Below are 25300 nucleotides of genomic sequence, written 5' to 3' on the forward strand. Positions count from 1 at the left end.
TTTGGTTGTCAATTGCCATAAAAAGAATCACACCAAAACAACAAAGATCACTTTATTATTTTCTATCATTATTCGGAGTGTTACTGGGCTCAGTTAGTTTTTCTTGGGGGATTTAATGCTTTGTAGCAGACGGTGTTTGGGGCTAGAGTCATCTTGTGGTTCACCTACTCATATGTCAGGAGGTTGATACTGGCTATCGGCTGGGACCTCCTGGAGCTTGAGCCAGAAAGTTACCCCTGACCTATGTGTGGACTTGCCACTTCCTCACAGCATAGTGGCGGAGTTCCAGAACAAGTGTCCCAAGAGGAACAGATGAAATTGGTATGGCCTTTTATGTCCTGACCTTGGAAGTTTCATAGCATCAATTCTGCTGTCATCACAGGCCTGCCAAGATTCAAGGGAAGGAACAAAATCTCCACTGCTCTATGAGAGGAGTGTCAGCGTCATATAGGAAGAAGAAATGTGAGGTGGGAGCTCTTATTGCAGCCACCCTGGAAAATACAATCTGCATACTGCTTGATTGACAGGTGGCACTCTGTCTAGACTACAGTCTTAAGACAGACTCCTTACATCTCCCAACCCTAGTCTCTCCTTCAGAGATTTGTTGTCTTTGTGGGCCTACTAACAGTGCCTGCTTGGGCCATAAATGGCATCTACATATACCATCTGACAAGTTACGGCTGGGGTTATTTCTTGTCAGAGACTTTTTAAAAAACAGAGTTTAATTTTTAGAGCAGCTTTAGGTTCACAGCAAAATTGAGTGGGGGGAGGGTATGAAGATTTTCTACATACCTTCTGTTCTCACATATGCATAGCCTCCTCTCATTGTCAAAATCTTCTTGCCAGAGTGGTACATTGATGAACCTCCTTTGATACATCATAATTACCCAAAGCCCATAGTTTATATTAGGGTTCACTCTTGGTGTTGTACATTCTATGGGTTCTGACGAATATATGAGATGTATCCACCATTATCATATCATACTGAATAGTGTTACTGAATTAAAAATATTCCTGTGCTTTGTCTATCCATCCCTCCCCCGAATCTCCCACCCCCACCCCCACAACTGCTGAGACTTTTTAACTAAAGCATACTGGCTCTTCTTCCTGATTTCAGTCTTGATTATACATTGTTATCAGAATTATATTTCCTTAAAACATTCTAAACACATTTCTATCTGATCAAAAACCTTCAATGATTATCCATTGTATATAGATTAAGTTGAAATGCTTCTTTTTTTTTGTTGTTCCCAGGTTCCAATAATTAAACAAAAATCAGTGGATTGACAAATAGTGGGCATTCAATAACTAAGTTTGGGGATTACAAATATAGCAAAATGGTATTCTTTTATTTCTCATTCTTCAGTTTCTGGCTGACCTCCTTCCTGAGTATAATAGACATATAATTTCATTCTCCTGCCCTGGCCTGAAGGAACTAAGTTAGAAGAAAGATTCCTTTGGTAAAACTAGAAATAAGAGAGACACTTCAGGCACAATAGCACCCTATAGTTATGCTAACAAATTGGCCTTCTAGATCCTTCACCTTGAGGGTCAGATAAGAAAAGACCTATTTTTTATTTTATTCTTACCTCCAAAATTAGGTACTACCCCAGTTCATCAAGGCAGGAAATCTGGTGGTTCCAAATAACTAAAATTATTTGGTCTAAAGACAGAGTAGGAACAACTAAGAGTCTTTGGAGAAGACAGAGGAATTGGTAGATAAAGAATAGGGGCCTATAAACAGGGGCCCCCAAAATTAGGGTCCACATCTGATATACCATCTGCTGTTTAAATAGAGTTTTTTTTTTTTTTTTCATTTAAAAAAAGTAATGCCTATTTATGTGTTACAAAAAATACAGCATGGTATTTCATCAAATTTAGAGTACAATCAAAGTAAAACCAATAGAACAATAAAAACAATGACAACGATTACCCTAAGTAGAACTGTGCTCCAATAAAAGTGCTAGTACCACTAGCAAAGCATTAAATAAAGTTTTATTGAAACACAGTCATACCAATGAATTCCATATTGTTGATGGCTGCTGTCATGCTACAACAGCAGTGTTGAGTAGTTGTGACAAAGGTGATTTGGTGTGCAACCTAAAACACTATCTGCTCCTTTTCACAAAATGTTTGCTGGCCCCTGATCTAGAAAACCATGGAGAAGAGAAAGGTACCAAAAGCTACAGAGGGGAGACTGGCTTGGGAACCCAGAGATGGACTCATTATAGGATGAAGTATTGTTAAGGAAAATGCATGAACTGTTTGGTATCAACTTCTGGATTTCAAATAGTGTTATGGTAGTGTGGACACATTCTGGAAATGGACTATATGCTTATGCCCTTCCAAATGGAAACAACAAAAGGGGTTACAGAAATATAAGGCATTCTATCCTGTTACAGTTTTATTTCTCACTTCATCCCATCACATCTTCTATACATTCCATCCTAGAATGGAATCTGAGCCCTCAAGTTGCTGGGACTTTGTGCAAATTCTTTCCTGGGACCATAAGGTTTCTCCCTACCTCCCACCTTGCTGAAGACCTTGAAGCTTCAACTAAATTGCCACCACTTCAGAAAACTATCTCAGATATCTACATCCCTCCTCACTCTCCTCTCCCCCTTCCCCCATGAGTTTGAGCTTCCTGTGTACCATTTATCACAGCTCAGTTTGTGCCAGATTATTAGAGCATGTCTATGTCTCCCCTACCAGATATCTGCAACTGGAAGGCAGAAATACAGTGATATGAGGCATTAAAGCAATGACTACAGGGAGATTATATCTGGAGAAGGAAGCACTGTAGGAGCTGCCCTCCCTCTCCTAAACCAAGAGGAGACCAGACCCTCCCCCTTTACTGACATCTACTCCATGATTTTCCCCTTAAGTCAAGATTAAATCAGATGCAAGGCTGAGTCCAGGAAGCCTGAATGGGATATTTTTATCCCAGCAAGTAAGTACATTTTGTACTAAGAAGAGAGAGAGTACTGATTTTGTACTTGGGGAAAAAAAAAGGATCCCATTCAAATACAAATTAATTTCTTCTCTTCAATGGTGGTTGCCTTCATTTTCAAATTGGTATGTCATAATTACAGTCATTTTGGGATTTTCATTAGCACAGGAGAAAGCAACCAAATCAACTATATCACATTTTTAAAATACATCATTTTGGACCTGAACACATAATAGAAAGTTTAAATCAAAGACTACTTTTCTTAATAAGACTAATAGAAGCTTAAATAAGGGTATTTATATCATAAATATAAATATGATATTTCTACTGATCTGTATAATCTTTGTTGTTCTAAATTCCATGTAGCTTGTTTTTCTACCTTGAGTTTAGTCTAATATTGAATGAGTCAATATGAGGGTTAGAATGCTAGCACTCAGAAGAATGGCGAGTAAGGGATGGTTGCAGTGAATGTAGTTATAGTAACAACAGCAAGTGCATTTTAATTGTTTATTTTTTTCTGCAAATGTGAATAAATGGATTTTACCTTAGGAAGTTTTAATCCTATATAATAAAAGGCTAACATGCAAATCGACCAAATGGTGGAATGATCGGTCGCTATGATGTGCACTGACCACCAGGGGGCAGATGCTCAATACAGGAGCTGCCCTCTGGTGGTCAGTGTGCTCCCACAGGGGGAGCACCACTCAGCCAGAAGCTAGGCTCATGGCTGGCGAGTGCAGTGGCGGTGGTGGGAGCCTCTCCCACCTCCGCAGCAGCGCTAAGGATGTCCAACTGACAGCTGTCTATGTCTAAGCTGTCAGTCGGACATCCCCTGAGGGCTCCCAGACTGCGAGAGGGCACAGGCTGGGCTGAGGGACCCTCCCCCCCCCCCTCCGCTCTGAGTGCATGAACTTCCTGCACCAGGCCTCTAGTATTTAATATAAAATTTACTTATAAGTTTGGGGAGAATGTTTCTTTTATAAAACATATTTGCTCTTAGGAGGTTACTATTTCAACATAGTTTATTTCACTCATTGATTAAGTCTTAGCATATTCTCTATTATCATTCTAGCAAAGAATTATAATGCTCATTTTGATATAAAGGAAAAAAAAAGAGCATATTGTATGCAAAAATAAAACCCTGAGTAATATTCTATTTGTTGATGTATGAGTCAGCATTTCCCTGGCTTAGCCCACTGAAGGGAAAAGCTCCATATCTGTGTCTCAGCCAAATACTCTTTAAGAGCCATGAGCTACAAATACTAAATTTCCCTTTACTCAGATATAAACCTACTTACTGCCTAATGTTAAGCAATCTTCATGGAATTGATGTTCTTCCTCTCAACTTATTTACTTAGTCATATTTATTAGGGAAGCTTAGCACATCAAAAGCACATTTAAAAATAATTCCATGGCTAACCTTAGGGCAAAAAAGTTAATGCAATGTATATTGCCGAGTTTATTAACTATCTTTTCAATATAGCTAACAACTGTGTGATGAAGACAGTAATCATCAATTAAATGAGCTGTGATCTTGAGACCAGAGTTTTCAGCAGGGAATAGTCAGCTAAGTTTTGGGCGTTGAGAGGCAACCACTGGATTGACATATTTCCAAGCATTCCTTAGTTCTATGCCTTATAGGACAGTATTTGTGAAAAGCCTATGCAAATTGGTCAATTTGGAAAGTCAAAACACATTTACATGGTTTGGAAAGATTTTAACAAAAATTTATTTTTAGAATAGCATTTAATACAACATAATTATATATCCACACTCAAAAGTTATTTAAGGTATAAACAGATGTATACAAAAAGAAATATAAATTATTAAGCTTGCAATCATCCTTACTCCTTCACAGACAGATGTCATTAAAGGCAGCAACTCAACACTTTGGTGGGCGGGAGTATTTGCAAAAAGAGAAACTAGAATCCTATCCCCTTTCTCAAAACTTGCTTACAGAGGCTCAGAGCCCCACCTCCTGCTGCTACCAGAGAAAAGAAAGGGTCAGTTCTTGGAGAATCTGGGATTGGGGTGGCAAAGAGTCTCTTGCCCAAGTTTTGGTTGGAGAAGTCTGAAGATAGGACGCTGGCTGGGAAAATGGCAACGGTAGGGTGAAGGAGGGGCTTAGTGGGTGGGGCACGGGGGGTGGGGGACGGGGAAGTGCCCAAAGACCTTTTGGCTCTGCAGAAGGCAGCATGAACCAAGACTCTGAAGGGGACCCCACCTAAAGGCTGCCTGCTGAAGGAGAGGATCCCCAGAATGTGCCGTGGATGGAGGAGCTGGGGAGGTAGGTCATGGGATGCATTGCTACATCAGGGAACAGTGTGATATGGTGGTTATGGTAGTGGTAGGGTGTCTCTGAAGAATGTATGATGCACCCTACAGGGAAGGGCTAGTGCTTGTCAGCCATGACAGAGGGTGTTTGAAAGCAAGAGACAAAATCAAGTCAAGACAGCACAGGCATGTAAACCACCCATGGCATCTTCCTGCTAATCCCTCCTCACTCTGTCTCCAACCAGAGGAGCCAGGTGTTAAAAGGGAGGAGACACAATGAAGAGGGAGAGGGAATGAAAGGGTTTGAGCTGCCCAGCGGGCATGGCTCAGTGGTTGAGCATTGACCTATGAATCAGGAGGTCATGGTTCAATTCCTAGTCAGGGCACATGTCTGGGTTGTGGGCTTGATCCCCAGTGAGGGGCATGCAGGAGGCAGCCAATCAATGATTCTCTCTTATCATTGATATTTCTATCTCTCTCTCCCTCTCCCTCTCTGAAATCAATAAAAATGTATTTTTAAAAAAGGGGGTGGTGTTCTAGCTGCCCCTTGAAGCACAAGGCTAGACCTGAGCTGGGGAGGCACAAGCTTTATACTGAGAGTGAAATCATATTTTTTTTAGGAAGTGAGTAGAAAGCTGAGAGCACTGCCTGACATTGCTTTCATAGGAAGGGAAGAGCAGTTGACAGAGAATTTTTCACAACTTTGGCAGGAGAACGATAAAACTCTTTTCTAGAATCCTATCCCCTTTCTCAAAACTTGGAAAGATTTTAACAAAAATTATTTTTAAATGTGCTTTTGATGTGCTAACCTCCAAAGGTTAGCCATTCAGTGATAAGTTCAAAAGCCGAATGGGAGAAACAAGTTTATTATGTTTGAGGATCTGAAAGAAGGCATCTGTGGCAGAAAAATGATGAGCAGAAAGGGAGGGGACCCTGGTGTGGAATGAGGTTGGCGAGGACAGGTGGGCTGAGGTTCCATCCACTCTTACTTTGTAGCCTGGGATGAAGTGTTCTGAATTTTGCTCTGAGTGTTTTAGAAAGCCAGCGTTTGAGGCAGGAAAGTAACAGGGTCTTATTTTCACTTAAAAAAAAAAAAGATAGAAAATCCTCTGGTTGCTTTTTGGAGAATAGGGAGTGGGGATAAAAGTGGGAGCTGGGATACTCCTGAGGAGGCTGTTGGAAGAATAAGGTGAGAGGTGGGAGATATTGATGAGAATGCTGATGGATGGAGGATTTTAGTCTTCAAAGCTCTTTGATAATTGGGTGAGAGAAGTGACAGAAACATTTGATTTTTTTATTTGACACATTAAAGACCATCTAGACAGTTAGGGTTAATGTTATGTATCAGTGCTTTGAACTGAACGTATAAGCAGTTCTCAGACCCCAATGTGTATCAGAATCACCCGGACAGTGGTTAACATACACATTTCTGGGTCTGTCCATAGCTCTTCTGAGGCTGCAGGAATGATGTGAGGCCCTGGAGCCTGCACTGGTAAAGCACCCGTATTCTCCTGCAAGTGGTCCAGGAACCCTGAGAACTCCTGAATTCTTACTCTGGGAGAGTCTGCATGTCCCTCAGACTTTGGCTTTCTCATATGTCCCTTTAGCTCTGCAGTCTGAATTTCAACACTTATCAAACATATTCTTTCATTGCTTTCTATTTCTTTATCTCGTCCCCCCCGCCCCCCAACTGTTGCACTTTAAACAGTTGCACTTTGAAAGCTAGCTTTGTGTCTTCTTCTTTCTCTCTTTTACATTTTCCTCTTTAAGGAACACAATTTCAGAATTAAGCACTTTTTAACTGTTTTGAAAGCAATACAGTGCTCACAATGTAAAAGACATTTAAAGGACATTGTATCAATTGCAAACAAAACAACGGAGAGACCGAGCACATGACTTAGTGACATGAAATAAAGGACCCATTTTCTCTAGGAAGTAACAGAGACACAGTCTCTAACCTTCCCCTCTCATAACTGAAGACATTTTGAGAGAACAGACTTCCAAGTCATAGGCAATAAATGGTAAATGAAAATACACAAATGTCTTTATCAGCCATTTTAATCTAAAAAGTGAAAAATATCCCTCAGGTAGCAGACGTTTAATGCTGTGCTATCGAACCTAATGTTGGACAGCTTGCTTTTACCTACAACTAAATGGAATTTGCTCTAGATAGCTGGATAACCTTGATGCAGCAGGAAATGTGTGATTCAATCATGGGGGGCACAATAACTCATGTTGGTCCAGGCCAAAGAGAGCAAACATCCCAAACTGTCCTAGACAGGACCATCCAGAGGCAGACGGGGTATCTCCTGGATACTGCTGGAGGCGTGAGTCATTCCAGTCATTGATGGAGACAGAAGAAAAATCTAGGTGTTACAAGAAAATAACTTTCTTTAAATTTCCTACCACCAAAGAAAGTCCAAATGACACTCTAAACACACAGTATTTTTTCTAACAAAATTTGTAGAGGAAAAGCCAAGAATTAGTTTGATCTTAGAGGGAAAGGGGGGTGGGTGTGGGTAGGAAGAGATCAACCAAAGAACTTGTATTCATTTATGTATAACCCACGGACACAGACAATAGTGTGGTGAAGGCCTGGGGTGGGGGCGGGGGGCAGGGGTGAACTAGAAGGGGTAAATAGGAGGGGAAAAAGGGACATCTGTAATACTTTCAATAATAAACGTTTTTTTTTTTAAAAGGAATTGGCTTAATCTAATCAAAACACTTGATAAAAAGAGAGACACTGACCTCGGAAAAACGAGTTTTTATGTATGATTGCCTTCCGAAACCCGGAGAAACTGCTAGTCAATGCAGACAAATTATCAGAGAAAATGTATTTATCCCAAACCGAGGCCAGATCAACATAAAAACAACAAACTAATATATGGCATTCAGCAGACCTGGAGAGCTGGTGGGATACTTGGTAAAAACCACGGGAGGTATTCAATCTTTTGTTCTGCACTACGTACCTCAGACAGGGGGCCCTGAAGGACACGTCCCAAGCTGAAAAGGATTCAACGGGTCCAGTGTAAGCACTTATTTGATTGTTACACTTAGCAGACAAGTGGAAAGCAAATCTGTCATTTCTGTTCCCGTAAGCGGAGAAAACATTCACCTGAAACAAATAAAATGTTACCTTTCAGTTGTAGGCCAAGAGCTGGATGCTTAATTGATACACATCTGGAATTATATAGGAAAAAATACTTCCCTCATAATAAAGTGTTCTTAATATGACTGAATTTCATAATAGAACATGGTACTTTGATGTTATATCTACAGACAGGAAAAGTACTAAGTTTTTCCTTTCTTAAGTCAACTTCTTTAGGCAAACATGATAAAAAGTATTATAAATGTGAAAATATTGTTGTCTCTGGTGTTATATGGAGACACGGTATTAAGGAAAGAAGTGAGACATTTGTGGAGCTAATCAGGTTTTTTTTTTTTTTTTTTAATTCTTTAAAATTCTTTATAAAAAATAGTTTGGAGCCTGAGTGGAACCATCCTAAAGTATAGTCGATTATTTCAGTGGCATTAAAATCCAAGATGACACAGAAAGGTTTGAGATGATTGATCTAATATCTCAAAGTAATGTCTCTGCCAGAATCTACTTGATAGTTTTTGCAGACTCTGGATAAATGTTCAATTTGGAAAAAGAAATTGACATGTCTGGACTATGTGCAGAAGTATTATGTCACTCATTTCTCTTCTCAGAATAAAGCCCTTGGGATCAGGATGGTTTTTATGTCAGCGTTATCAGATTGACCAAGCCATTGGAGCACACATTTTCAATTGAAAAAGGAATGTGTCCAGTATTGTTAATTAATACAGTGAGCTTTTGATGACAAGGGGGCAAGCCAAGCTCTAACCTCAGAAAAGAACCTTTATGAGAACACACTTCATTACCTCCATGTCTCTGAGAAGTCTGTAAAGCAGCAAGGAAACGTCGAGAAGGAAACTCTAACCTGGTCATTTACATAATTTTCCTGAGGGGGTGATCATACTTTGTCCACACCTGTTTCCCTTAGGTCACATGAAATTCCTTTTGGATATTTACCTTTATAAAAAGAATTTCTCCATTTACCCAGCAGCTTAAAATTACAAAAGAAGGCCTGATACAGTCAAAAGGAAGCAACTACACAATGAGACTTTTTAAAATGCACTCTTCTTATATTCCAGCATGTGAAATGATGCAATAATGCTACATAATGAATGGATGGAAATTTTTTGTAATCTAAATAAGTTCAAGGCGAAATCTGGCCAGGGAAACCAGTGCATAAAAAGGAGAAACCACTGTTTAATTTTGTTTGTTTTTGTAGCTAAATAAGGTGCTTGTCCTAGATATGTTCAAATTTACCATCTGGCTCTCTCTCCGTATTCTCTTGGTTTAAAAAAATTACTAGATCCAGGACTGCCTATTAGGGCTATTCTGATTAAGAAGAGATGGGAGGACAGATGGTGGAATGATGTGGTGGAGAAAGTGATAAGGGATAATGAACTACTTAAAATTAATACTGTGCTAGCATAAGAGGCTGATGGATTGTTGGGTGGGAACTCTAAGTTGAATATCATGTCTAGGAAAATTCTTGTGCAAAAATCATCCCGAACAGAGGGTAAAAAATTCTTGACAAAAATATAAGTACATTAATATGAAAAACCCAATTATGTGTGGATCATTATTATTGTCTGCTGTAGTTAACACTTACTGAGAATTTACGTATCAGCAATTGTACTGATTTTTTACATGCACGATCTCACTCACTCCTCAAGCAACCATAAGAACCAAGTATTCCTACTACTTCATTTTTTTCAGACCAAGAAACTGAGATTTTGCCCAAGGTCAAACAACTGGTAAGTGGCCTCATGGGAGACTCCAAACCAGTCTGATGTTGAGGTTTTTAACTATTAAGCTACACTGCTTTCTGTAATCTTGAAAAATTGTTAATGTGGCCAGTTCATATTTATCTGCTTTAATCCTCCACTCAACTTGCGTTCCCCATGTCAATTCTCTCCTTTCACTCTTCCTTTGATATATGCCTGTGTCTGTGATTGAGGGAGTTTCTAAGTAATAGCACATCCAATATAATATTGCATTCTGGATGTCATCTTGGCAATCTTTTACTTTTTCCTTCCTGACGGTACCTCCTCACCTGCTGTACAGAACAGCATTGATCATTTTCTAGCCCATCTCAGTTCTGCTGGCATGCATGATTAACTCGGCCATTACCCTCAGGCCGTTTAGGACATTAATATTTGACTGACTTCACTCATCCATTGACAGTCCAAGTTTTGAATTTATTTTTAGTTTTCAGATAGACTAGATTGTAACGTACCAGGTAAAATTTCAGTTACTCTGTGTTTTTCTCTTCAAATTATTCCTGTCATTGCAGCAACTTCCGATTTAGAATCAGATTTCATTACTGTGGCGTTTTCTCCTTCTTCCAGGTTGTCATTGAAGATGTTAAACCAGACCTTCAAAGTGACCCTGTGGTTCCTATGTGTATGCTCTTTCAGGGAGCCCATCCAGGGATAGCTCAGAGTGAATACAAGCTGTGAAATCAGAGGGCTAGAAGCTTCTAAACTTGTTATCAAGGGTCAAAACAATTCCCCATGTGGCAATCAAATAAAAAAAGGCTTGGGATGGTAGGATTAGAGCATGAAGTAAGAGATGGAAAACACAGAAAAGAGGATGAAACTAGTTCAGTTCATGTTGCTAGAGATGTATGAGGAACAATGTCTAGAGTGTATAGAATATTGTCACTAGGTTTAAAAATCAAATTAAAGTTTCCCTATATTAAGAAATAGTTAAGCCAGGCCAATGTGGCTCCTTGGTTGAGCATCGACCTATGAGCCAGGAGGTCACAAGGTTCGATTCCAGGTCAGGACACAGGCTCAATCCCCAGTAGGGGGTGTGCAGGAGGCAGCCAATCAATGATTCTCATCATTGATATTTCTCTCTCTCTCTCTTCCTTCCTCTATCTGAAATCAATAAAAAATATATTTAAAAAAAGAAATAGTTAACATGTTACTTTCACAGCACAAGTTTGTTTTTTATCTCTTTAAAATCATACCAGAAGATGAATGTCATTTCCATTCAAGGCATAGCAATGGTGACTCAACAAAGCTATTCTCTCTTTGGCATCAGACCAAGGTCCACTAATCTCCACTAGATCTTGAGAGATATTGAAATTTACTTATGAAACTAGTGACTATCCATAATAAATGCACAATAAATATGTTTAATAAATATTTAAACATCCACTCAGAAACTGTCAAGAAACTTCAAGAGATGTGTTTCTATAAGTAGACCACACCATGATCTTCTCCCCTTACCTCCGCTTTGTGTCTGTGGGACATTTGATAGTTACTGCTGTCTTCATCTGCTTGGGCTTTCATAACAAACACTACAAACTGGGTGGCTTAAACAACAGACATTTATTTTCTCACAGTTCCAGAGGCTGGAAGTCCAAGATCAAAGTGCTCTCAGGGCTGGTTTCTGGTGAGAGCTGTCTTCCTGGTTGTAGACAATCACCTTCTCTCTGTGTCCTCACATGGCCTTTCCTCTTATGTGTGGACAGAGAGAGAACTCTGGAGTCTCTTCCTCTTCTTATAAGGACACTAGTCCTATTGGATTAAGGCCCCACCCCTATGGCTTCATTTACCTTAATTACCTCCCAAAAGGCTTTATCTCCAAATATAATCACATTGAAGGTTAAGGCCTTAATATATTAATTTGGAGCATGGGGGGGCGGGGAACACAGTTCAGGCCATGATACTTGCTGATGCTGCCTGTGGCCTCCATAGTTGAGATAAAGTCTGATATAGGTCTGTGCCATTTCTCTTTTACCAACCTCTTGCTATTGCTCCAGTCACAACCCTACCCCCAGGGCTAAGGGTCAGCGTCTCCATGTATTCAACACTCTTTACCACCACACTGCAATGCCATGCTTTAGAAGACCAGGCGGCAGTTCGTAGCCTCTTGAGCCTTTCTGTGCCTGTTCTGCGTGATGCTGATTACTTGAGAGAGCAGTTCCTTGAGGAGAACTGTGCAGACTCCTTGGCTACTGTACTGGGTTGTATAGTGTCTCCTTAAAATTCTTGTCCACCCAGAGGAAATAAGTTAGGATAAGGTCATACTGGATCGGGGAGGGCTCTAAATCCTGTGGCTGGTGACATTATAAGGAGAGGGAAGACAGCCCTGTGAAGACAGAGGCAGAAAGTAGAATGATGCAGCCATAAGTCAAGGTTCCAAAGAGTGCTGGCAGCCACCATCAGAAAAATCATGATCAATTTATTTTCCTCCACATGTTCCTATCCAACTTATATGCAACACCCATTGAGGACACTTCTAAGCTTTGTCCTGAATTTGACCACTCTTGCTCTCTCTATTCTTGTTGACCTCATCTGAGCCATTGTCAGCTTTCATAAACTATTGTGATAGTTTCTTAATTTGTCTCTCTGCATTCACTCTTGATACCTTTGCTCCATTCTGTGCACAGTGGCCAGTGTGACTTTTAAAAATTTGAATCTGATCTGATCACTCCTCTTCTTAAAACCTTACAAAGACTTCCCATAACACTCAGGATACAATCCAATCTCTTCTTCCTGTTTACATTTCCAATTTCACCTTACATCCTCCCTGCTCACCCACCACGTTCCCGCCACATCTATCTTCTTCAGTGCATAGAATACTTCTTCCCTCTGCTTGGAATGTCCTTTCTCCCAGATCTTCACTTAATCTGTTTCTTACTATTGTATATACTTGCTTAATTTAAATATTACCTTCTTGGAGAAACAGCCTCTGGCCATGCAATTTAAAACAGCCGTGATTTATCACAACAGGTCTTAATAGAGCACTCGGTCACCCTCTGACATTTTTCTTGTGTATTTGTGTGCTTGTTTTCCCCCTTTACTGTAATGTAAGACCCATGAGAGCAGGTGTAGTTTCTGTCCTCTTCACTGCAAAAAATAAATGATGTGAACATGGATTGACACAGAGTAGCTGCTCGATAAATATTTGTTGAATGAATGAAGAAATGTGGAGCTGAAGAAATTATTGTCATGATTGTACCATAGAGATTGCCAAGGATCACCAAATCGCAGGAAAGCCTCCATCCTTTCTTTTGCTGAGAAGTTCTCTGTAGCCATCAGCATTGCCAATAGCCATTATCAATCATCCAGTTTTGTAATATGCTTATTCTTTATCATTATGAATCTTTCAGTAGTCAACCCTAAGTTGGCTAAGTTACCAGCATTGTCAACATCATCAAATCATTTTTTTTGCCTGCCTTAAGAACTACAAGATAATACTATATAATAAAAGCCCAGTGACTGAAACAGCGTAACGACCAGAAAACTCAGAGACCAGAATGACTGTGACCCCTCGCCCCGGCCGGCCCCGCCACCCAGTGGGGACCCCTACCCCGATTGGGGGCATGGCTCACCTAAAAACCATCCCCAGCCCCTCATCCTGGCTGGCTCCACCCCCCAGTGGGGACCACCACCTCAATCCAGGGCCCCCATCAGGGCAGGCTGGCCGGCCCCCTCCTGTGCACAGGGACTCTATCCTATATAATAAAAGGGTAATATGCAAATATGGTGGCTGAGGGCAACTGGGGAAGGTGGACCTGATCACAGGCCAGGCCTAGGGACTGTACCTGTGCATGAATTTCATGCACTGGGCATCTAGTTAAAAATATGTAAATACACAAGTGTAGGTATGTGATTGGGAAAAAAAACCCAAAACGTTCCTGCTCAGTGATGCCTGAAATTCCTTTACCTAGGCAAAGCTTTTTGTTCTACTAAGTTAGAGATAAAGTTTGAAGATAAGAGACCTGAAAGGAGGCTTGGGCAAACAGGCATTTAACACCTGAAGAGGGTGGGGTGAAGGGGAGGGGGAGATCTGAAGATCAGTTTCTGCCTGTTCCTTCTTTCACAATTTTTAATCCAGTGTATAAGTGAAAATTGTTGGCAAATAAACATATAATACTCCATTATGCATTATAACGGCTTCCTAGTCACTTCCTTCCTTTGTTTGGTCAAATTTTTCTCTTCCTTTGCCCATATATATCTTTTCTTCATTTTCTCCAGGTCTTGATATTGCTCTTCATCCTATAAATATTCTTAGGCTGTTCCTTGTGTGTGAAAAACATATTTCTCTTAGGCTTTTCTCAGCAAAATCCCTCTTCTGCAAATTTGTTTTCAAAATTGTGTTTCACCAAATCTTTTAAATCCAGTCCTCTAGTAAAATGCTCCCCTTAGAAAAAGAAGGAACAAGAGAGGGCTCAGGAAAGAAGAGAAATGGGACTGAAAGTCACTAATATCGCATCTGTGAAATCTGCCTTCCTTCCGACTCATGTTTCTGACTTACTTATTTGCTCTGTTTCCTGTTTTGTCCTTCCTGAAGTCCCAGTGGATAAGGGCTGTACCCTCCTTGATGTTCTCAAAAGCCCCTATAAATAACAAGAACACCTGCTTTGTGGTAGTTTTCTAATATAATCCGAATTGCTTACCTATCACGTACTTTTTCACAATGATGAAATATCCATACTGTCCCGATTCAACATCTATTTTCAGTGAGAGACACAGAGTTGTTGTTAATTCAAGTGCTTAAAGCACAGAGCAAAACACCCGAGATATGGATCTGAATGTAGCAGCATCCATACCTGTACACTGGAAATTGAAATTCAGGCCATATTTTATCTAAGAGCCTCTATTTTATATGTAAGTAAAGGGAAAAGGCAAGGTAAGAATTGTATTGAAGCTTAAAATAAAAATAGATATCAGTAGAATAAAAAAAGATGAAGCACATGGATTTACTTTATAAGACATATTTGTACACAATATAAAGCAATAGTGTATTGTACTGATAGTTGACTTTTTTCACCTTCAAACTAGATGATTGTTTTAATCTTTCAGAGAAAAATTAGTTGAATTTTCTACTGAGTAGAAGAACAGGAAGGGGAAGAGCAGTAAAAGGTAGCTTCGCTCTCTGTGATTGTGGTTGAGGGTAGTGACAATTTGCTAAAAAAATAAAAATTAGTGGAGAATCTACTTACTTATTTTCTGAATATGTTCTGAGTATTATTTTATTATCTTTATTTACCCAATTATAAATAAGCCAGTTAAGATAATATATGCCCAGTCTATGTCCTTGTAACAGTGGGGAGTTGTAATCCACCCCACCATTCTTTCGACATTGCTTCTGTAAATGCTGACTGACTAATATGTAGCTTGTAGATAAACAGCGTGTTTATATAAGAATCCTAGGACTAACTTCAGAAAATACAGACTCTGACCTTCAGTCATCCCAGCTCCAAACAAACCTTGGTTCCAGTTACATCCTGTTCTCAGAAAAGTATTTACTCCTTAAAAAAAAAAAGTGTCATTAGTTATTCATGCTATTACTTGAATTAATTTAAAGTGTCTGATATATATTGTCCAAAGTTACTGAACATTTCAATAGTTTAAAATCTTTGTTTTCTTAAATTCATTTAAACCCCAACATCTGAGAAGAAAGAAAGCCAGAAGTGTTACCCACTTTAGGCATGGGCAAACTGAGGGCCAGGGAAATTTGCAACTAGAATTACAATCAGTGGTTAAATGTTTAAGCACCAGCTTTCCTGGGGAGAGGGGAGGAAATCCCCAAATTCTGATTTGTAGTATTTGCCAATTCATATGGTGTAAAGACTCCCACCACGGTGGACCTCAAGCTATCAATGTGAAGTAACTGCACATGAAGTTGGGAAGAGATGCACATAATTTGTTCTTGCAACAGCAGCTCAACACCCTACTGTTTCATGGAAATTGAATGCAGCACCTTTAAGAATGCAGTTCACTCTTGTAGGTTATTTTGAAGGAAGTTACAACAACCAAGAGTCTGAGCAAAAAGAAAAGGAAGAACTCATAACAGATATGTTTGTACGGTGGTTTTTCATGGAACACAAAGAGGAACTGACCCACCGGGCCTCATGATGTGTGGGGACAATAGTATCTCTGGGGGCTTCTGATGGACTTGTTTCAGTTACTAATAACTCTTAATTCTACCATCTGGGTTCAATGTCCAAATTCCAAAGGGAGATCATCTGATTGGCCCAGCTTGGGTACATTATCCAGGACAGGGGTATTCATGGCATAAATGCAGCTGTTGGGGCCTCACCCTCATGGTCAGATGCAGTTTCTGGAGAAGCAGGAATCACAGTGCCCTTCAGTTAGGAATTAGGTATCTAATGTGTGCTTGTGCTGGGTTGTCCAGCACCCAGGCATCCTTTCCAGACATTATGATGCTAACATGTCCTCCCTATTTGAGTCCAGACTTCGCAGGATCCTGTGTTCTTAGCCTGAACTGTGAATATAAGCATCACCAATCCCCCCAGTATACAACCATCAGGGAAGAGGAGAAGAGAGACAGAGAACTTCTATTTTAAAGGGGGAAGAAAATAAAAGAGAAAGACATTCAGTTAAACATGTAAATTGGTTACATTATGTACAAACAATTTTGCTGCTTCCCCAAATCTCACTAAGATGAAAATAAGAGATTTTGAAAAGTCAAAGGCTCATGTAATAAAAAGAATAGGACTAGAGAGGATAACAGCATAACTTTGGAAGTTAGAAAGGCAAAGGGCAAGTGGTCACTGAATTAGTAATGCAGAGGAAATTGAAATATGGGCAGAATCAGAAGCTTTTTCAAAATAACCAATCAGCTTCCCAAACTTTCCAGGATTGAATTGGCTTCCACTCCCCTAGCCAATGATCTTTTTCCCGGGTTAGACTGACAGCCCTCTATGGTTAAGTACCTCCCCCTGTGCCAGTTTTACTTTATTGCGCATGTGTTTACCTCCCCCTTTATTCTGTCCCTCCCCACAGTAGTCTTCCAGAATGGACTGGTGGTTCATTGACTGGTGGTTCCCTGTGGGCAGTGTGAGGCTGTAGCTTCCTGGTGAAGCAAACAGGCTGCATGTCCAATATCCTTTGCTCCCTCCTTTTAATAACTAGCTAACAATGGTAACACCATTAGCATCTTGGATGGAACATTTCTTAGTTATAGAGGTTTTGTGCCTATGTTCCTACCTGCAAAATGCCTATGGGGCTCCCAGTAATTATGACAACAAACAAAAAGAACCCTTAACTCCTGATAGCTCTTCTCTCAGGTGGTGCCCTCACCGGATGTAATCCCTATTCTAAACAAAAATTTTGTCTGGAAGCTTACTGGATCTCATAGGTAGTTTGAATTGGGGCTTTACATCCTCCCAGGGACCAACTGCTTGCTCCAAATTCTCAGGACCCTTTTCTCCTTGAATCTGCTCAAAGCCAAGTTGAGACAGTGGATGGTCCCTACAGTGCCCCAAATCTGGGGGTGGTTATTTCTCTCTTGTTTTTCCCCAGATTAGGTTGTAACCTTTTGGAATCTCATCTTTATCTAGACCATCGCCAATTAGACTTCCACCGAGGGGCCAACCCTGGGCATTTTGTTCTGTTCCCTGTATCACGGCTTGTGGCTGTGAAAACTAAAACTCAAGTGTGTCAGTTTTGGCAAAATGACCCCAGTGCAAAAGCTGGATCTCGTGCTCTTCTGACCTCAGTGTCTGGCCTGAGAATTAATTTCTTGTTTTGTTTTTATAGTTTATTTAAGATTTCTAGTCATTTTCAGAGGTTGGAGTGGTCTAACAATCTAACTTACTCTATGGAAATCTTTTAAAGGATTCAGTAGTTACAAATTTCCTAGCTTGATGAGAAAAGAAAAAGTTATAAAAATAAGTACATTTATGATGAAGGCAAAGAGAAATCATGGGACTTGTGAATAACACTAATAGCTTGGTATAATAAAAACAAAACAAAACAAAACAAAAAACAGAGTGTGGGAGCCAGATAGACTTGTGTTGGAATCTCTAGTACAGCACTAACTATCTGCATGGCTTTGAGGATTATGAAAAATATCTTTAAAGTTAAATTTCTTCCTCTGTAAAATGGGGAAAAAATAACACTTTACAGGTTGGCTGAGAGGATTGAAGTGATAGTATATGTTAGTCATTGTCCCTTCCTCTCTACTTCAGTTGTCAGGGATCCCCAAAACCTCTTGCTCATGTTCCTCTTCTTTAAAAATAAAATTATTGTCTTTTTGTATTTGCAGTGGGGCTCTCAGTGAGAGCTGGACACTCCCAGATGCCAGATTAAATTTTACTTAGATTTGTAAGTAAAAGCTCAGTTAGGGAACAAATTAAAGCTTGCCTCAGAGATAGAACTTAGAATCTCTATTTTTTTTATTACAAATATTTTATTTCAACTTTCTATTGTTATGAATCCCAAATTCAAGCTCAACTATAGATCATAGACTCTCTCAAAAGCAGCCCAGGTTGTCAGTAAACTGACCACTTTCCACATCTCAAGTTTCCATACGGGTACCATATGGCTATTTAAGAAAGTGATCTAAAGACAGAACCATAGGTAATGCCATCAGGTCTCTCTTCTATGTTCATTGAAATATGGAAGAAATAGACAAATCCAGTTTGCTCTTATGTGATCACAGTAAAGGAAGTTCTGAACTCCAGCACCGAAATTAGACGTGTGACGATTAGAAATGGACAAGTCTTGGAATAGGTTGAGTAGACAGATGAGCTCTTAGTTTTAGTTGGGGTTGTAATAAGGTATGGAGAACAATTTTTAAAACTTCCAGTGTGGGCACAGAATATGCACATTTAACTTCTATGACAAGAGAGAGAATAGAATGTTGTGGTGATTCTGCCCATTACTCCACATAAGAGCATGTACTCTTAAGTGAGAATGAAATCCGATGTTGACCTCCAGGACCTCTGCTTGCCTGATCATCTCACATCACTAAAGTAATTCTTGTTTTATAGGTATATATTATTAACACAAAATGGCCCTTAAATGCAAGCCAGTAACTTAACTTGGTGTGGATCCGATGCAACCACAATCTGTGGTAATGAGAGAAGAGATTTGGACTTGGGAGAGAAGGAATGCCTGCCTTTATTTGGGTGATCATCAGGCTAATTTTTTATACATGACTTTTGCCCAACAGGCTGACTTTAGACTCTAACCTGGTACAATGCAACTTCACAGTGATTGAAATGTATATGCTTTACACATTAATCAATGTGTTGTGTTAACACTTGGATTAGTAAAAGTGAACATGATTTTATATACATTAGGAGCTTTTAAAAAAGTAAACATAATTTGGATGAAATTTACCAACAGCTGAAGCAATCTACCTTCAAAATTATATGATAACCCACTTTCCAAATCTCAACCTCAGTGCAAGAGTTTTTATCAAATACTGAACAAATTAAGTTACAGCTACTATAAAATAAATGTTGATGCATCTAAGTGTAACCCCACAGGGGTAATGTTCTAAAAGGTATGTGAAATCTCACAAAAAGCGATTTAGAATCAGAATTTTTCAGGGCTAAGTAGAGCATTGTCCAGGGGGTGGAGCAGAGAATTTTCCATTTCTTATCATCTAACAGATAACTATGCTTAAGCTTGGTGAGCATGCAGCGGCACCAAGGGGAGCCGAATAGTTCTGTAGGTTATTTTATCCAGATTGTGGTAGATTGGACACTGGCTACAGAGAATTATCCTCCTTGGAGGTCCTGATTAAAGTTAGAGGGGACCTTAGTACAAAATCCTAGTAGAATCAATGCAAACTATTAAATATTGAATAAATGCCAAAGGTTTCTACAGCAATTTGCTGTCTGAAAGAATATATTCCATATAATTATAAAGTTGAAACTAACCATCTGTTTCAATATCATGGCATCACGTTGGTCAGCATTGTAAAAATGAACATCTTGTTTTTGATGAGCACCATTTAGGTTAATCTGAACATATGAAACACTAATGGTAATTTAAATCAACACTTATTGTGTGCCTAAAATGTGAACAACCCAGCTGGTGTGGCTCAGTGGTTGAGTGTCCACTTATGAACCAGGAGGTCACAGAAGGGGGGCATGCAGGAGACAGCCAATCAATGATTCTCTCTCACCATTTATGCTTTTTATCTCTCTCCCTCTCCTTTCCTCTCTGCAATAAATAATTATTTTTAAAAATTTCAAAAGAATCACTTTTAAAAAAATGTAAACAGCATGGTAGAAGGCAGTGGAAACAAGAGTTCCTATTCTCAAAGTGTTTGGCCAGCAAAAGAGATAAAGAATGAATGCAGATGGCTTTCGTAGAAAGAGCAATGGGGTTATTTATTTAAGACATTTATTGAACACCTAGTATAAGCCTGGCACTATGCATATAGCTACAAATACAGACATCAGAGATAAAGTCCCTGCTTTCAAGGAGGTGAAGATAAGGTTGCAGGAGGAAGCAGGAAGAGATAAGTAAGTCACAATACACTGTTCTAAGTGTTTTGGAAAAATTCAGAGTATTCTGAGTCACAAGGTAGAATGAGCCTACTCTATTCTCCATTGGGAAAGATTATCCAAAAAGTTGGCAACTGGGATGAGTTTTTCAAGATTGAGCATAATTAGGAAACCAGGAAAGAGGTAATGTGGTAAGAGCATATGACAGAAAGAAGAAAAATAATAGAGCAAAATATCACACTGACGAATCACAGACAGGAGAGAGAATGGTGTATTTGGAGATCTGCAAATATATTTTGTGTGCCAATGTACAGGGGCCAGTGTGGCAAGAAGTGAGCTGGAAAGGTGAGCGGGGACCAGACCAGAAAGCCCTGAATGCCAGTTTGAGGAACTTGGACTTTATTCTCAAGGGGGATTTTAATCATGTCCCTAAGATGAGCAAATGTTTATATTGGAAAGATGAATTTGGCAGTGATGTGGAGAATGGCTAGGAGGGAGGGCAAAGTTGGAGATGGGGGTTAATTAGAAGGCCTCTGCAGTAGTCCCAGGGAGAAATGAAGAGCACATGAGCTAAGGCAGAGTCAGTATAGATAAATGTGAGCTACACTAGGGGAGGCGGGATCCTTAGCACCTACTAACTGATAGGGTACGGAGGCTCTGCCAGATGCTTCAGTGAGAGTGGTGCTATTCCCCCAGATGGAGAGCTCAAGAGGGACATGTTTAAACAGGCTGACTATGAGTTTGGTCTTAAACGTGGGGTGTTTGAGATGTGTCCAGAAGGCAGCGGAATTTGTGCAAGGATCCTCCCTTTATCAGTGGGAAAGGCTTCAGATTATTATTTTAGGAGGGGGAGGAAAGAGAGAGAGGGAGAAAAGGAGAGAGGGAGTGGGGAAAGAGGGAGAGAGGGAGAGAGGAAGAGAGGGAGAGAGGGAGAGAGGGAGAAAGGGAGAGAGGGAGAGAGATAGGTATTTCAGAAAAAAAGCCAAAAAAAGCACTCTGGCTCCCAGAGCCAGGAGCGGATATGGATCCAGAGTAGAGAGAAAGTGGCTTTCGGTTGAAGACAGAACAACTTTCTCAGTGAAAATGAAGTTAAGGAGATATGATGGTTAATTTTATGTGTTAACGTGACTGGGCTCAGGGATGGCCAGATAGCTGGTAGGTAGGTAGGTAGAAGTAACTGTATGAGATAGGAAAGATTGAAAACAGTGTAAAGATAAAATTGCAGAAGTCAAAATTGTCTTTGGAAGCCCAATTGATACTGCAGAAAAACAAGTTATTAGGTGAAATAGACACACACATACCTAAGATACACAGGGAAAGGATAAAAATACAAAGAAGCTGAGCAAAAAGGAAATGGAGGAGGAAGAGCAGAAATGAAAAGATACTGATCTTGATGAAGACACTAAATGGAATGTAATTAGCAGGATAATGAAGACATTATAGCATTCAGATTTCTTCACTGCAAGCTAAAGAAAACAATTTTGGCTAATTTAACCAGAAAAAAATTTACTTAAAAATAGGGGTTAGCTCACAATCTCCAAGAAGGTTTCAGAATCGGGCTTGGAGTCTAGGGAACTCAGAAGTGTGTGGATAATCAGGCAAAGGTATTGCATTGTGGACTGCAAGAGTATTGACTGCTGGATCTGCAATGCATCCACTTCACTGCTGCGTCTGGTAGTTGGCAGCAGGTGCCCAGCTATGGCCACCTTGGTGACTTCTGGTTCAAAGTCAGCAGTGGTACATCTCAGTGGATAAGTATACATCTTCTATGTACCTGTAACCCAGCTGCCAGGAAGGCAGTGAACGTGTGGTGTCTGCCACGTTCTGTAGAGGCAGACAGACTTTTCCAAATACACTGGGAGATTCTTAAATGTAGGCAAAGCCTACAGCAGGACCTGGCGACTTGTTTCTAACAACCAGAATACAATAAAAGTGAGGGAATATCACTTCCGTGATTAGGTTACAAAAGACTGCGTTCTCTGTTGCTGGACTCCCGCTGGCTCTTTCCACCTGCTCATTTGATGAGGCAAGCTGCCTGGTTGAGCTGCCCATCTGTCAAGGAACTGAAGATACTTGAGGCCAACAGTCGTGGAGGCCCTCAGTTCAGCATCCTGTAGAAAAATGGAATCCTGCCAACAGCCATATGCGTGATCTTGGAGGCAGGTCATTCCCCAGTTGAACCTTGAGATGGTTCCGTCCTGGCTGACACCTTAATTGCAGCCTGAGCCAGATCCTGAGCCAGAGGCACACAGCTGAGCCACACCTTGCTTCCCCACTCTCTGAAATGGTGAGGTAATTATGTTATAGTTTTGGCCTATTACGTTTTAGAGACTTTGTTACAGAGTTATAGAAAGCCAATAATAATAAAAACAACCACAATATACCTCTTACTGATTGTTAGGTCAACTAAAATGAAAACTATTTATTTATGAAAAAAAGAGCAATGAAAAAACAATCACATATCACACATACGAGTGAACTTTCACTTCCGGCATCAAGGGTGTAGTTTTTAGCAGACCAATGCCTCAGTGGGAACAACCAGAAAAGCTGGATACATTGAAAGAAAGGTTCTGAGTGAAGGTGTCGGAGCCTTGCTGAAGCATCTTGGACTCAAGGGGCCAAACTCCTGGAGAGAAGCAAGCTTATTGGGTTAAATTTCTGCCAAGGCTGGGTTGGAAACGAGGGTCCAAAATCTCAGAGAAAAAGACGATGGAAGCTGGTAAAGAAAGCATGGCCCCTTCCTGGCCCTTCCTTCCCCTGAAAGACCATCCAGAGGTGATGCAGTTTACCCAGTCCTCAGGCGGGCCCCTCAGATGGGCAAGCCCCTTGCAACAGCCATCTCAGGAGGAAACACTCACATGACACCCCGTCTCCCCAGCCTCACTCCCCTTGTCCTCTTTCCTACTCCTGGGAATGGTGATCCCTGATAAAGCAATGGCTCATGAACCCTCTGCCTGAAGCTTTGCTCAGTATTGAAATTAGATTCAAAATAAATAAACCAAAAACTAAGCCATTTTTAAGACACCAGTGATAGCTAATTAAGATACATAATGGGAAAAAGCACCCCATAAGTTTTACTATGTTGTATTGTCATTATCAGTTCAAAATATTTTCTAATTTCCATTGGGATTTCTCCTTTGGAACTAGAGGATAATATATGTGAAGTGCTTAAAAGGTACATGGTAAGCACCCTCTAAGTGCTAGCCTTTATTATAGAAAAGCTCAGAGATACATACACAAACTCCTATATCTATACACATACATATGCAGCATTACAAGTAAAAGACAAATTTATAATATATATGACAGACAAAATAATGATAACAGCTAGCATTTATGGAGTGTCCTGTACATTGACTCTGTATGAAAACACTATGTACTGTCATCTACATTTTACAAATGAGGAAACTGAGGCACAGTAATTTGTCCAGGTCATACAGTTGGAAAGTGATGAAAGCTAATTTTGAACACAAGCAATCTTACTATATAAAGAGCTTTTGAATTATGGTCCAGAGAGGCATAGTTTCCCTTCTCAAATCCTATTAAAACAAAATAAGAAATACCTTAAGTAAATCCATAAGATATTGAAAAGCCAATGGGAATGCCAATGGCATAATAAAACAGAAAATCCTGGAACATATAAAGCAGCTGGTAATCAATATATAATAAATTCTAACAGAGCTGAGAAATTATAACCTTACTACAGTGTAACTTGAATTCCAAAAAATGAGCAGGACCAGGAAAAAGCGCTCGCTGTGGTGGCCTGCTAGATACCACAAGGCAAGGGCTGAGGAAGAGCTGTTTGGTCTCCAGCTCCACCTCAGAGAGACGTTGCCTCAAATCGATTCCCAGGCTGCTGGTATAAAGTGAAAGTACCAGAAATGGGCCCTGGGCTGAAGATGAAAGTTTCCTTAGGATCCAGGTTCCCAAGGCCATCATGAGGGACTTGGAGATCTCATTTCTACAAACATGGAAAGCCAGTCTCTCCACCCGCTTTAGATAACTACGTGGTTTTGGGGAACGCCACGATCAAGAACCTGTCTCAGCAAGCACAGCTAGCAGCTGCTGAGAAAATCAAAGTTCAAGGTGAAGCCATCTGAAACATGCAAGAGAAATACAGACTTCTGATTAAGTGGAGAGTGAAGAGGGGAAGTTAATGAAACAGATGTGAACATGAAGGACGTGGAACTGGTCATATCCCAAGCAAATGTGTCAAGAGCAAAGGCAGTCAGGACAGCAGTAATGACATTGTAAATGCTATTAGCAATTATAAATGCAGCCACCTGAACATGGGAACTCTTGTTTATTTTTGTGTTTCAGAGGGTGACGGCAGTTTGGTTCGAAATTTGTGTGTGTGTGTGTGTGTTTTATCATTAATACAGTTATGTCTTCTATTTCCTGCTTCTTGGCCCATATATATTACTTTAAAGGAAATGATCAGAAAAATGCAAAGAAAAATTTCTGCATGGATGCTTATACAAACATTATTGATAATAACCCTGGCCCTCCCCTTTTCCCATTAAAAAACAACAAAACAAAACAAAAAACCACACCCCCCCCAAAGAGATAAAAAGGGGCAATAACCTAAATGTCCTATGAGAGAATAAATAAACGGTACATGCATGTAATGTATGCCATCTCATAGTTAATATGTGTATTTTAGAAGGATATGAGAAAATGATCAAAATACTCTTGTCAGTGGAGTAGAATTCCCTTAGTGGAGCCATAATGTTTGGGAAGACTAGAGGGTTTC

At 40.1% G+C, this 25300-nt stretch overlaps 1 long non-coding RNA gene across 1 annotated transcript; it reads right to left on the minus strand.

Annotated features, from left to right (window-relative positions):
* Nucleotides 1-8250: 8250 nt before the first annotated feature.
* On the minus strand, nt 8251-15569 carry LOC129148741 (uncharacterized). Its single transcript, XR_008555710.1, has 3 exons — nt 15547-15569; nt 14592-14673; nt 8251-8339 (listed from the first exon to the last, which is right to left on the minus strand). It is a non-coding gene; the product is annotated as an uncharacterized LOC129148741 (long non-coding RNA).
* Between the last annotated feature and the right edge of the window lie 9731 nt (nt 15570-25300).

Source organism: Eptesicus fuscus, chromosome 4 (assembly GCF_027574615.1).
Source record: "Eptesicus fuscus isolate TK198812 chromosome 4, DD_ASM_mEF_20220401, whole genome shotgun sequence".
Classification (NCBI taxonomy): Eukaryota; Metazoa; Chordata; class Mammalia; order Chiroptera; family Vespertilionidae; genus Eptesicus; species Eptesicus fuscus.